Source organism: Engystomops pustulosus, chromosome 1, assembly GCF_040894005.1.
Source record: "Engystomops pustulosus chromosome 1, aEngPut4.maternal, whole genome shotgun sequence".
NCBI lineage: Eukaryota > Metazoa > Chordata > Amphibia > Anura > Leptodactylidae > Engystomops > Engystomops pustulosus.
Window position 1 is genome coordinate 162,738,102 of NC_092411.1, and position 12,975 is coordinate 162,751,076.

A 12,975-nucleotide genomic window follows, 5' to 3' on the forward strand; every position below is an offset into this window, starting at 1 on the left:
AAACTCTTCAACTGACGGAGCCTTGCGGAGCTCGGAGCAGGTGAGGGCAAAGGTGCTGTGAAACACGGTGCTATAACAGAGCCGCAGTGCTACCCAGCCCAGGATGTAGAAGAAGAGGTGGAGGAGGAAGAGGAAAACGAGGATATACCAGTAAATATAAAAAACAATACAAGAAATTCTGCAAACCATTAAAACCTGTAATGAAGCTATACAGGAACTTGCTAGCAAATTTGACAGTACCTCAGGCGAGATAATGTTAATTAGAGAAGATGTCAGCAAAATCCGTTAACCGGATGAGGGATAATGATGTCAAGGTCGCTTCAATAATGCAAGAAGTGCAGAAGGCAAAAACAGATATGGCTACATTAAAAAAAGAAAACAAAGATTTGAATGAAAAATAGGCGACTTAGAAGATAGATCAGGCAGAGCAAACATCCGGATTGTCGGACTCCCTGAAGGGGCTGAGGGGAAGAATTCTACGGATTTCGTGGAATCCTGGTTTAGTGAACAGGTGGGAGCGGACAGATTGTTCAAAAATTTTGGGGTTGAAAGAGCCCATCAAGTCCCCATGAAACCTAACCCTCCAGGCTATCCCCAGGACACCTCTTAGTGAAGCTGCTCTCCAGTAAGGACAGAGATATCATTTTACAGGAACTGCGCACCAAAACGGAAGTGGTATATGAGAATGCGAAAATAATGTGTTTCCCGGACTATCAAGAAACACCCAGATGAAGAGGAAAACGTTTATGGAAGTGAAAAGAAGGATGAGGAAGCAGAGATTAAATACGCATTACTACTTCCTGCCAAACTTTGCGTTATATACCAAGGAAAACCTTTTTTTTTACCATCTTGAGGAGGCGACAGAATGGCTGGACAGTAAAGGATTTAAGTAATGGGCAGTAGGGGGCAGGCATAGTGCCGGCTAAGTCCTTTATGCTTGTTAGAAATTAAGTAATTAGAATCAGCATAGCATTCTAATTAATTGGTTTTTTTTGTTTTTCTTCTTTTTTTTCCCCCTTTTTCTTCTCCTTTTCCTTGTGTCCTTCGCGTTTTCTTGTGCATGCTGTGATATCAGATAAAATGGAAGGCTAGGACATCACGGACGTTATTGTAGCCAGGAGTCAAAGGGCTATGCATTATATAGCTAGCGAGTGGGACAGACATGTTTTATGTTCCTTATTTTATAAAGACAAAATATTAAAGGGAGAGGGGGGTGGGGAAGGACGGATCACAAGGCCTAGAGGAAAGAGACCTACATGGACCAGGACAGGTCTTTGATAGGCCATTTGGTGGGTACAGGGGAGGGGGGGGGGGCTCCAGCCAGGGCTTCTTTGTGGGTTTTTTTTTTCTTCTCTTTACTTTTCTTTTGTATCTGAATGGAAGTTAAAATCATTGTATGGAACACCAGAGGCCTGAATGAGAGGATAAAAAGAAGGGCTGTGTTGGATTGTATAGAGAGACACCTACCTGGGATTGTGGTCTTAGTTGAAACCCATTTGACAAATGAGACAGCTTTTAAAATTGAAAAAAAATGGGCAGAAGTTAAAATACACTCGGTCTTCACATCTTCATCGCGGCGACTGAGTGTACTAGTGCATAATATAATTAACATCAAAATGTTAGAGATACGAGCAAACACAATGGGAAGATTATATTCATTGATTGCGTCCTAGAGGGGGTACGTTGTGTGTTAGCGTTTGTTTATATCCCGCCGCCATATAATGGTGAAATAATGAATCACTTACTTTTATTTATAGAAAACAAACCAAAATGCCCAATAATATCCTGCGGAGACTACAACTGCGTAATGTGTGAGAAACTGGACAGGATAAAAGCTAATATGAAAACGGGTATGGAGGGTGAATCCCCATTGCGAGAGCTGTGTACAGAGATTGGCTTAATAGATATATGGTGCTATAAATATGGGGAAAAAAGTTTTTTCCTGTTTCGGTAGCTCACACAAATCTCTATCAAGAATAGATATGGCATTATGTAACAAGCTGTGTATTCAGCATATCAAAAAGATGGGCTATGAAGCAAATTCCCTCTCTGATCATTCGCTGATGATCGTGGATTTAAGTCTGAAAGATGACAACATAGGAATACGACCCCCTCTAAGAATCAACGCACATTGGTTAGACATTATGAATGAAGATGAAGTAATTTTACAAGAGTTGACCATGTTTTGGAATAGGAATCGAGACACTAATACTATTAGAGCGGCTTGGGATGCAATGAAGGCCTTTTTAAAAGGTCTTCTGTTTAGCAATATATTGTGGTGTAAAAAGAAGGCCAGAAAAAATGAGGATAGCTTGAAAGACAAGGTGCAGAGGAGAAAAGAAAGATAGGCCAATGACCCCACAGAGAGAATGGGTGTTGAGCTTGAAGAGGCAAGAGCAGAGTATAAAAACTTTTTGCTGTAAAAAGCTCAGAACGCCTCCTTTTTAGCGGGCTGCAAACGGTTCCATGAGGCAGAAAGGCCAGGGAAGTTACTGGCCAACATTATAAAGCAACAGGAACATAAGAACAGCATAGAGGCCATAAGGAATGGCAGAGGGGAAATTACTATTTTTTGGAAAAACTTTGAAAGCTTGTATAGATCTGAAATAAAAGTGGGTGATGATTGAGTAATATTACAGGGAATACAGCTCCTGGAACCGACGGGCTACCCTTTGAGGTCTACAGGAGGTTCAGGAGCATTCTACTCCCGGCCATGCTGGAGACCTTACAGGGGGCAATGAATGGAGGGCTGCTATCTACCACAATGAACGAGGCTATTATATCACTTTAATTTTAAAAAAGAGTAAAGATATGTACGAGGTGGACTCCTATCGCCCGAAATCCCTCCTCAATACTGACGTTAAGATTTACTCTAAATTATTCGCAGTAAGACTGAGGAAAGTGATATCGGATTTAGTAAGTGAAGATCAGGCAGGATTTATGCCAAACAGGCACGCCTTGAAAAATTTAAGAAGGTTACAAGCTGGCATCCAGTTGGGACAGGACGGGGGTCGATCCATCCTGTCTTTTGACGCGACAAAAGTGTTTGACAGGGTAGAGTGGCCCCCACTCTGGGAGACTTTGGAGAGGTTTGGCTTTGGGCCAAACTTCATCAAATGGGTGCAATTATTGTACCTCAAACCTAGAGTGTGCATTAAATTGGGACGACCGGTGACCGAAATGTTTAGGATAGGTAGAGGAACCCGACAGGGATGTCCTCTCTCTCCCCTGCTTTTTGCTTTATCCATCGAGCCATTGGCAATAATACGTAGAAGGAATCGGGAAATAGTTGGTTTTGGAAGCAGGGGACGAAGGATAAAATCCTGCTCTACGCTGATGATTTACTGTTTTGTCTCAGCCATACAGAGAAAACACTGCCAGTAGTAATAGACACCATTACGAAATATGGGGAAGTTACAAGAATGGCTGTAAACTGGGGCAAATCCACACTTTTGCCATTAGATGACATAGATTTAGGGGAAACTGGAGATTTAAAAGTTCTGAAGGAGAACGAACACTTCCAATATCTGGGACTCAAGATTGGAAGAAATGCTAGCTCATTTGTGGAACACAATCTGGTGCCAGTGATTCTAAAGATCGGGAAAAAAATCAAAGTATGGTTTAAACTGCCTATATAACAGCCAGATAGGATAGCTTTGATTAGAATGATAATACTGCCACAACTCCTTTATGTAATTTCCGCTACACCTATCTGTATAAACAACAATTTTTTCAAGACGATAGAAACCTTGCTTAATGAATTAATATGGGGCAGAAAGAGGGTGCGTATTAAAATCCAGCATCTATACAAGCCAAGAGGTAAAGGGGGAATATCTCTGCCAAATTTTTTTTGGTACTATATTTCCTCTATTTTGCAATTTCTAACAGTTGGAAACAATAAGATGATAATTAAGGGAATTGCAAGAAGAGTTGATTTAGAAACAGTGATGGTGGAATTTGGGTTACTGAAGGACCCTAGAATATTGAGAATTCCGTTACGCAGACTTTTTCTCAAAGCTTGGTCGTGGTTCAGGCAAAGTTTTAATATAAAGGGGAGCACGGTATATTCACCTTTGTGGAATAACTCTATAATAAAAGAATTTAGGGCTTTTCACGATAGGAAATTTTGGGAAAATAAGGGCATCTGGTTGGTGACACAACTGTTTAAAAATGGGCACATAAAGTCATTTGCAAATTTAAAAAATTCTTTTGATTTAGAGGTTAAGCACTATTTTAAGTATATATTTTAAGATTAAGTTTACAGAATCTACTACAGTCCAAAGTTGATTAGCAAAAAGGGATAGAAATAGAGTATAATAAATGTAAGGAAAAAAATGTAGATTTGATGCATATGTTTTGGAACTGCAAGTCGATTATACCCTTTTGGGAAGCTGTATGTGCTCGAATAAGAGCGCGTATACGGTTGCATATACCAGATACCCCGGATGTTCTGATATTGAGTAATGTATCTGGCGTAAAAGGGGATCAATACGAAATCAAATGGGTACTAAGGGCGCTATTCATAGCAAGGTTTTTAATAGTCAGAAAATGGCAGAGCCGTGATGACGCACCCGGCGGCGCTGCATGATAACGCGCCAGGCCGCGCCCCCCCCCCCCAAAGACACACTGGTGGCCCGAATGACCAGGGATGACACCAGGTGCACCTGCTCTGCTTACCTGAACATGCCTCAGTGAGGCTCAGAGACAAAATGGCAGGCGAGTACATTTAAGAAAGGAGTTTTTCTACCACATTCAGTTTCGGTCCCAGCATTAGTCTCACGGGACCGCTGGATGGGAACCGATCAGAGGGGGAGAGGAGGGAAGGGGTCAACGTTTCCGAACACAAATTGAGTGTGGGGGCGGGCTAAATTATAAAAGAAAGAAGGAAAAAAAATGCTTATTCTCCGTATCAGAGAACCTCTTGCAACCTATATCCCATAGGGACAGGAAGACACTGGTGTTGGGTGCTACGAAGAAGCCTTTTAACCTCTTGTAACTTCCTGTCCCTACAGGATATAAGGAGCAACCTCCAGGTGGGGGCCGTCATGGGAAAGTGGTGGAAAATAGATTTTATTATATTTTCCTCGGGAGGGAAAGATTGCGTCTGGAGTGTAGACTCCACCCCTGTATCTGGTGGTTAGAGAAGATGACACTCCCTACCATCCTTCAGTGGTGGACATCTTAGTACAGTTTATTTTTCCACGTCCCTGAAAGTTAATTGCCTATGACTCAACCATAAAGGCTGGTTGAGGATAATAGTTGTAGAAAACCCCTGGTTTTTGTTGTAGTTTAGTAGCTGAGCACCCTTGGAGATTCTTGACAGGTGTCTGGAATAAGAACCGGCCACAAGTAATTTGATCCTGACGATTGTAGAAAATCTACTATAAAAAGTGTTGCAATGTCCCTGGTACCTGCTTTCTGGAGTTTAAAGGGTAAACGAGAAGGAGATCTCGGGGACTGTTGAGCTGCGTTTTGTTATGTTCAGAACTGACCTTGGAAGTGCACAGAATGCAGAATTTCTCCATATTGAGCTGCCTGGGAATGATGTGTCTGTGTTATCTAGGAGACTGGCTAGTGACCTTGCCGATGTTTACATAAAGGGGGGGTGACGCTGCGCCGATGTTCTTTTCTGACAATCTAAGACGATTTGAAGGAATTTGCTTGTGATACAAGCCCTGTTTATGCCATATGTGCTAAAGATGTCCCGCTATGTACCCCTCGAACAGACTAAGCAAGAACAAGCCCCCCAACTGTATGACAGAGCTTATGACTGACTTTTGTTCCTTTTTGTCTAAAAACCAACACAAGTGTACCTGACTTCTGTTTGAGATACTGCAGTCTGGCCAGAAGTTTATCGATAGTTAAGAGAATCCCATATGTCCAAATGAGATAAAGCGGAGATGTAAACCGTCATGGAAGAGTTCCACGGGAACTGTTTACATTTAGGACACATGAGGGATGACCTGACAGTGTAGTGTACATCTAGTGCACTTTGCCAGTTGTTTTGTAATGGGTTATTACCAAAGGTGTTAACGGACTAGAGGCATCTCTGCCAGAGTTGCATACAGACGGATCAATAAGACTCTAGAGGGAACAGAGGCCAGGGTAGGTTGTTTCAAAGACCACTACCAAAGTAAGACTGAAAGAAGTTCCGATCCCGGACGAGCCCAGCTCGAGGGGCATGCTTCAACTTGCGGGGAGGAGACATTACTGAAATGACTGAAGAGAGTGGCCACATTCTAGGGAAACGGAGATGCTCCCAACAGGGCGGGACTAAGGGGGTGATAACAGACAAGGACGTCAGCAGGCACACCCTCCCCAAGACACAGTTAGCTGCTTTCATTGGAGAACTGATGTGGGATTCCTCCCCTGATAGCCCAGTGAAAATGAACCCATTCCCGGTTAAGAAAAAGACCCAGAAAGAATAGCCGGATATATGTAGGATGGTCTATGACCTCCAAGCTGCCAATGAGTGTACTCCTAACCCACAAATCTCACTGGCAGCCATCCCAGAGAGTGACATATTATTCACGGTTATTGATTTGGCAAATGTTTTCCTCTTTGTGCCCCTACATGGAGATTGCCAGTACCTATTTGCCTTTACCAGTTCAGTATTCCAATACACCTGGTGCAGATTCCCACAAAGGGCAAAACTTGCCCAGCCAGTACTCCACGGCCCTACAGGCAGTAGACTGGCAGACTAGCCCCTTACTGGATGATGTTCTTTCATAGTATGCGGGTGAACTGCTGTTTCTGTGCCTCCATTTTTCTGGTTTGCCAGGATGCATCTATTGACTTTATGTGTTTTCTGTTCCAGAAGGGTTGCAAAGTTTCCAGAGACGAGCTCCAGTATTGCCAAGAGAAAGTGGTCCAAGGCCACTGCTTCTCAGCCACAGGCAGACACCTGACAGAGGAGAGAAAGCTGGCAATCTAGAATATGCCCCTGCCCTGAGGCCCTAAGCCTCTTCACATGTTTCTAGGACTGGCCAGCTACTGCAGGCCTGGGATAACGTCCGCTGCCTCCAGCCCGATGCTGCCCCTTTGATGATTGCATTGCCTCTTCCCCATTTGCCCTTAGGAGGCAATTGATGCATTCAACAACCTTAAGCTGGCAAATCCTGTCTGCCCCGGTCATAGTCACACTCCACTGGACCAGACCTTTTATTTTGCACGTATCTAAGCCACACCACAGGTGTCCTAGCCCAGGAACGTGGTGGCCTCCCCAGTGGCCCACTAATAAGCACGGTTAGAATCTGTCATGAGGGGAGTCCCTCATGTGTCAGTAGCTGCAGCCAGCAATCTGCTCAGCAAGGCCAGTGAGTTGATCCCAGATCCTAGATCACTCAGTTACTGTGTAAACCCCACATGAATTGCACAGTGTCCTCACCTAAGAACAACCCAAGAATCTGAGCAAAGGCCAGACAGCTCAGACTCCCGATATCTCAGAATGTCACACTGACAAGGTGCACAGTCCTGAATCCTGCCGTTCTGTCACCAGTCTTACAGGATTCCGAGGGGGGGGGGGGAGAGAAGGGTGTTTAACCCAGATGTTGAGTTTTTTCTCGTAGATGGCTCCAGGTTTGCAGGAGAAGACAGACGGTTCTACACTGGATATACAGTGGTCAGTGGAGCACATGAGGTAGTATAAGCAGAATCACTCCCTCCACGCAGGTCAGCGCAGGAGGTGGAATGATGGCACTCAGGGAAGCGCTACAGCTGGTGCAGGGTAAAAGGGCAAACATCTATACTCAAGGTATAGTTCTGGGGTCTAAACACGACTATGCAAACAAAGGCATCTAGCCATAAGTCCAGCACAAAAAGGTGGAGAGGTAAAAGGATATTCTTTATTGTTCAAGGATTAAAAACCTCCATACAGGACATCACAGGCGGCGTCACAGACCGACGCGTTTCGACACAACAGTGTCTTTATCAAGGTCTAACACAAACACATATGGACTTACTATTTAAAGAGACCGTGTCCAAGAAGCTCCGCCCCGCGCCGCTGAGAAGCTGGTCACGTGACCGGAGCCGATTGGACCGGAGTCAAAATAGATATAATAAAACATCACATTATGATAAAAAACATCAGCATGTTTGGCGAGATAACCACACGGAGAAGGATACAAATTTCGTATGTGATAAGGCAAAATATTACTTAAAGCGTCTGAAACAAAGCATTAGATATATCTTATTAGTCAAGAGGACTGAAAGAGCATTACAGATCGACATGAATGACCAAAACGTGGAATGAACTAATGTGTAGGTAACACGACTATGAACCCATATGAAAGGGTAGAGATTTCCTCACCTCACCCTTTAAGCATGGCACGCTGATTAAAGAGCTCATGGATGCTCTCTTACTTTCACAAGAGGTGGGGATAGTAAAAGTAAAAGCACACACAATTTGGTAACTCCACAAGTTAAGGGCAACCCAGAGACTGTCCTGATGTCTCAGTGGTGAATTCTGAGTTGAAAAATTTGATCCACAGGTGTTCCAGTCCCTGGTGGCCTGAGTGTCATCAGAAGTGAAGGAAGTGTGGAGTAAAGCTAGAGCCAAGATGCCGATGGGACCTGGCTGCTGGGAGAGAGGGTGTGCCTGCCCAGAGCCCTGCACCCGACAGTAAGTCAAATAGCCCACAGACACACACACACATCCAAAATGGCCATGCTAGTGCTCATAAACCGCAAGTGCTTTGCCCCAGGCATTACTACCCGTCACTAGACTAGTGAAAGCCTGGATAGTCTGTGCCCTCCACACCCCGGGTAAGGTGGTAAAGACCCCAGAAGCGGCTGTATCCCTTCTAAACACTGCAGATGGATTTTATCCAGCTACCAAAAAGTGGTACATAGGAATACATGCTTGTGTGCATTGATCTCTTTCCAGGGTGGCCAGAAGCTTTTCCCATGACCAAGGCTACTGCCAGAGCTGCAGCCAAGAAGTTGGTGAGTGAGATTTTTCTGCAGGTTTGGACTCCCAGAGACCATAGAGCCTGGCCACAGAACCCACTTCACTGGACAGGTAAAGACCTGAAACCTTGTCCTTCCGGTGTGTAGAACATGCCCTGCACAACCCTTACCATCCCCAAGCAAGTGGTGGGATTGAAAGACTAAATGGCACTCTTAAGTTAGAGATCCGGGAAGGCCATGGAAGTAACAGGGAAACCATGGCCCGAGTGCCTTCCTGCTGCCCTCAATTCAGTTAGGACCACCCTCAACAGAAAGATGGGATTGCCCCCTTTTGAGATACTTTTTGACTGTGCACCTAGACTAAGCCCCTACTTTCTATAGACCCTATAGCTGATGGCAGGAAACCAGGAAATGCCATACAGTTGAGCCAGGCCTTGGAATAGGTCCGCAAAAGTGTTTGATTCCTTTTCAAATCCAGAAAGAGACCTCAGGACGCATACCCTGAAGACTATGTGGTGGTAAAGAGACACACCAGAGAGAGAGTCTGGAGCCTCGCTACGACGGTCCTTTCCAAGTCCTGCTGACCAGTGCTATGTCTGCTTTCACACTTTCTATTGCAAACTTACATATTCTTCTTGCTAGCTGGTCTCTTCTGACTGACTGATTGCTCAGGGACACCCCAAACATGACTATCACTGTATCGATAGGGCTGACCAGGATGCCCTATACTATACCTATGGTTGGTGCAACAAGACAATGACCTTCTGTAACATTGACAGCACAGGTAACCCTGTATTAGCAGTGTCTGATGTGTACTGGATTTGTGGGGATAGAAGAGTCAGGTCAAGCCCGAGGCTGGGAAGGTGAGTGTACAGTGATAAAGTTTTCGCATTCCTTCCTTGTGATCCACAGGGATGAGTTTGATCAGACACATAAAGGAAAGGTAGAGAATCGGATTATGGAGGTCAAAGAGAGAAGCACCTAGATACAGTAGGAGCACCAAGGGGGTCCCAGATGAGTTCAAGGCCCACAATCAGATATGGGCAGGTCTAGAGTCCATTATAGCTATGAACAAAAATGTTGAATGGGTTAACAGTTTTATTGTAATCAGAGATTTGTGAATGATATCCAAGATGCTTTCCAGAACCGCATGGCTTTGGACATGACCCTTGCTGAGAAGGGAGGAGTATGTAAGATGGTGGGAGTGGCTTCTTGCATGTACATCCAGGATGACATTGCCCCTTATGGAAGGGCTGTCCAGGGAACTCACGAGAAACTCAGAAGTGGACACTAAATCCTTCACTTTGTGGTAGGGGGATTGGAACGGTTTCCTTTAAGTGGGGGTGAAATTGGGGATTGTGATTTTGCTCTTGTCATTTATTGCGTGTTATGTGGTCCCTCTCTTCAAGTCCACCAAGTATCATGGGTATCAGTAGTTAGACAAACCAAAGACCCCTTACTCAAGTTACCTAAATTTGCATAATGAAGATTTGCATCCCTCTGAGATTAACCACCCCTGAAACATATCAAGCAGCCCCCCCCCTCATTCCCCCCAGAGTTGGGAAAGGTAGAGAAGAGATTTGATTCCCAAATGTGAAAGTCCACTAAATGGGAGCATATCCAATAAGGGTCTGCTGTCATCCAACTAGTGAAGAGCAGAACAATGAACATATCAGCAGATCTGTAGGTCCTTCTAGACTAAGAGTAGTGGAGAGAAATTCCAGGATTTAGGGGGGACGGTTAGGTAAAAAAAGCTGATAAGTAGAAATGACAGGATTTTATCTGTCTTATTTTCCTATAAAGTACTGTAATAGAAACAATGAAATCAAGATGGAGCAGAGATCTTAGACCACACCTCAAAGTTTTGAGGCGAAGGAATGTGAACGTGATGTCAATCTGAGACAGCAGAAAGTTCTCCAATCAAGAGACTGTCTGATATTGTTATGTTTTATACGCTCCTCCTTTTTCTGTTTTTTATTCCTATTTTACTATATAGACTAATATACACAAATAAAGCTAGCGCAGTGCCGATTTTTGCCCAGGGCAACAAGTATCAGTTGCCCGAGTCATTTTCTAGCGACTGTGTACAAATGCATTTAGAACCGATTTGAAACACAGCCAACGCACACTAAAAGAGGATATCTTAAATCCTACCCTAACAATATATATAGATTATTTTTTTTTCCAAATTTTAGTGAATAAAAAGTAATTAGGCGATAATTTTAGCATCACTTTCTTTTCATATACATAACGTTTATTTTTTGGCTGACAAATCTGGTTAAGGGTTTATTTTTGGCAAGAAGTGTTCTTTTTAGTGGTCTTATTTTAGAGTGCGTAACTTATCACTTTTTTGAGCAATTTTTATAGGGTTATAATTAAAAATCATCTTAGTTTTTTGGGGTTGCTTTTTACGGTGTTCTTTGTGGATCTAATATGGATTCTGTTTTATTATGCAGATTGTCACGGATGTAGCGATACCAAATATGTGGGGTTTTGTGTCTTTTATTCAATTTTATTGAATAAAAACTAATTTGGAGAAAATATTGTTCATTTTAGCATTACCATTTTTGCATATGCAGAACTTTATTATTTTTCGGCTGACGAATCTGGTTGAGGGCTTATTTTTTGCGAGAAGAGTTGTTCTTTTTACTGGTCTTATTTTACAGTGCATAACATTTTTAAATCACATTTTAGAGCATTTTTTTAAAGTATTAATTAAAATTATTTTTCAGAACAATTTTTTAGACCCCAACGTTTACCGTCCATCAACAATTCTGTTTCATTATATAGATTGTTATAGACGCGGCAATAGCAAATATGTGGGGGTTTTTTATACTTTATTAAGTGTTTATGGGAAAGTGACATTTTAGGGGCTTATATTTTTAGTTTTTTTTTATATTTATGTGTAAACTTTGTGTTTAACTTTTATTACTTATACAAACTGGAACTTGAACCAGTGATGCTCTGACCGCTGGTTCAAGTCCACTGCTCTACAAAACCTATTCATTGTAGTGTTCTTCATTAGCAGGGTAGCCCCGGGGCACTCTTCAGACCTCAGTGCTGCCCAGAAGAGGATCGGATCCCCCGGTAAGCGGCACGGGGGATCCGAGTCATAGCGGGAAGACCCGGCGTGTAAGGGGGGTTAACACTCGCAATTGGAGCCGGCTCTGATCGCAGATGTTACAGCGCGGTGTCAGCTGTAATAGACAGCTAACAGCCACTGCTTCTGGTGTCGGCTCCGTTCGTGAGCCGGTGCAAGAAGTGGGACGATATTGAATGTCCCGGTGCAGGTAGTATCTACCCGCAGAGACGTACTATAACGCCCTTGTACGCGTAGGGGTTAAACATTAGCATTGTTGCTTTGTCTATGTAATATGCTGCGGTAATGCCAAATATAAAATACAAACAGGCCCTTTCAATCATCATGTGTGGCATTGAGGTAAAGTACATGTTTGATGACTCATTTTGACACAAACCTGCATTCTCAATACAATTCTTTTTCTTTGAGAGTACAAAAATCCCAACAATATCTTCACACATTAAGGTGGTCAAATGGGTTTCATTATATAGAACAAAGAAGGAGCAGTAAAATATAGATTTGTACAAATGTTTAATATTTACACATACAAAAATAAACAATGTAGCGTGCACAACATAACAGAAATATAAAGTAAAATTTAAAAAAAAAAAAAAAATCTATGATAAACACTTTAGAGTATAATTAATTCCTACAATAGCAAGTTACAAGCTATTAAGCCATAAACACGTTTCAACATATTCACGTATTGGAACCATATGCATGGTTTGAACATGCAAATTATGCTTTGTTTGCACAAAAGACACCATTAAATGTGGCTTTGTTGTGAATGCAGTCTTGTCCCTTTTTGTGTGCTGCATATAGGCATGTATATCTATGCTTTAAGTTCTGCCAAACTTGTTGCATAGCTATCCATTCATTGAAATCAGAAACTGTCAAATACTTCTACCTCTTTCATAATGGCAGCAACCTCAGGTACCATTCTCTTATATGAAAGCTTCCTCACTTACCTATCAAAATAATCTATTCAA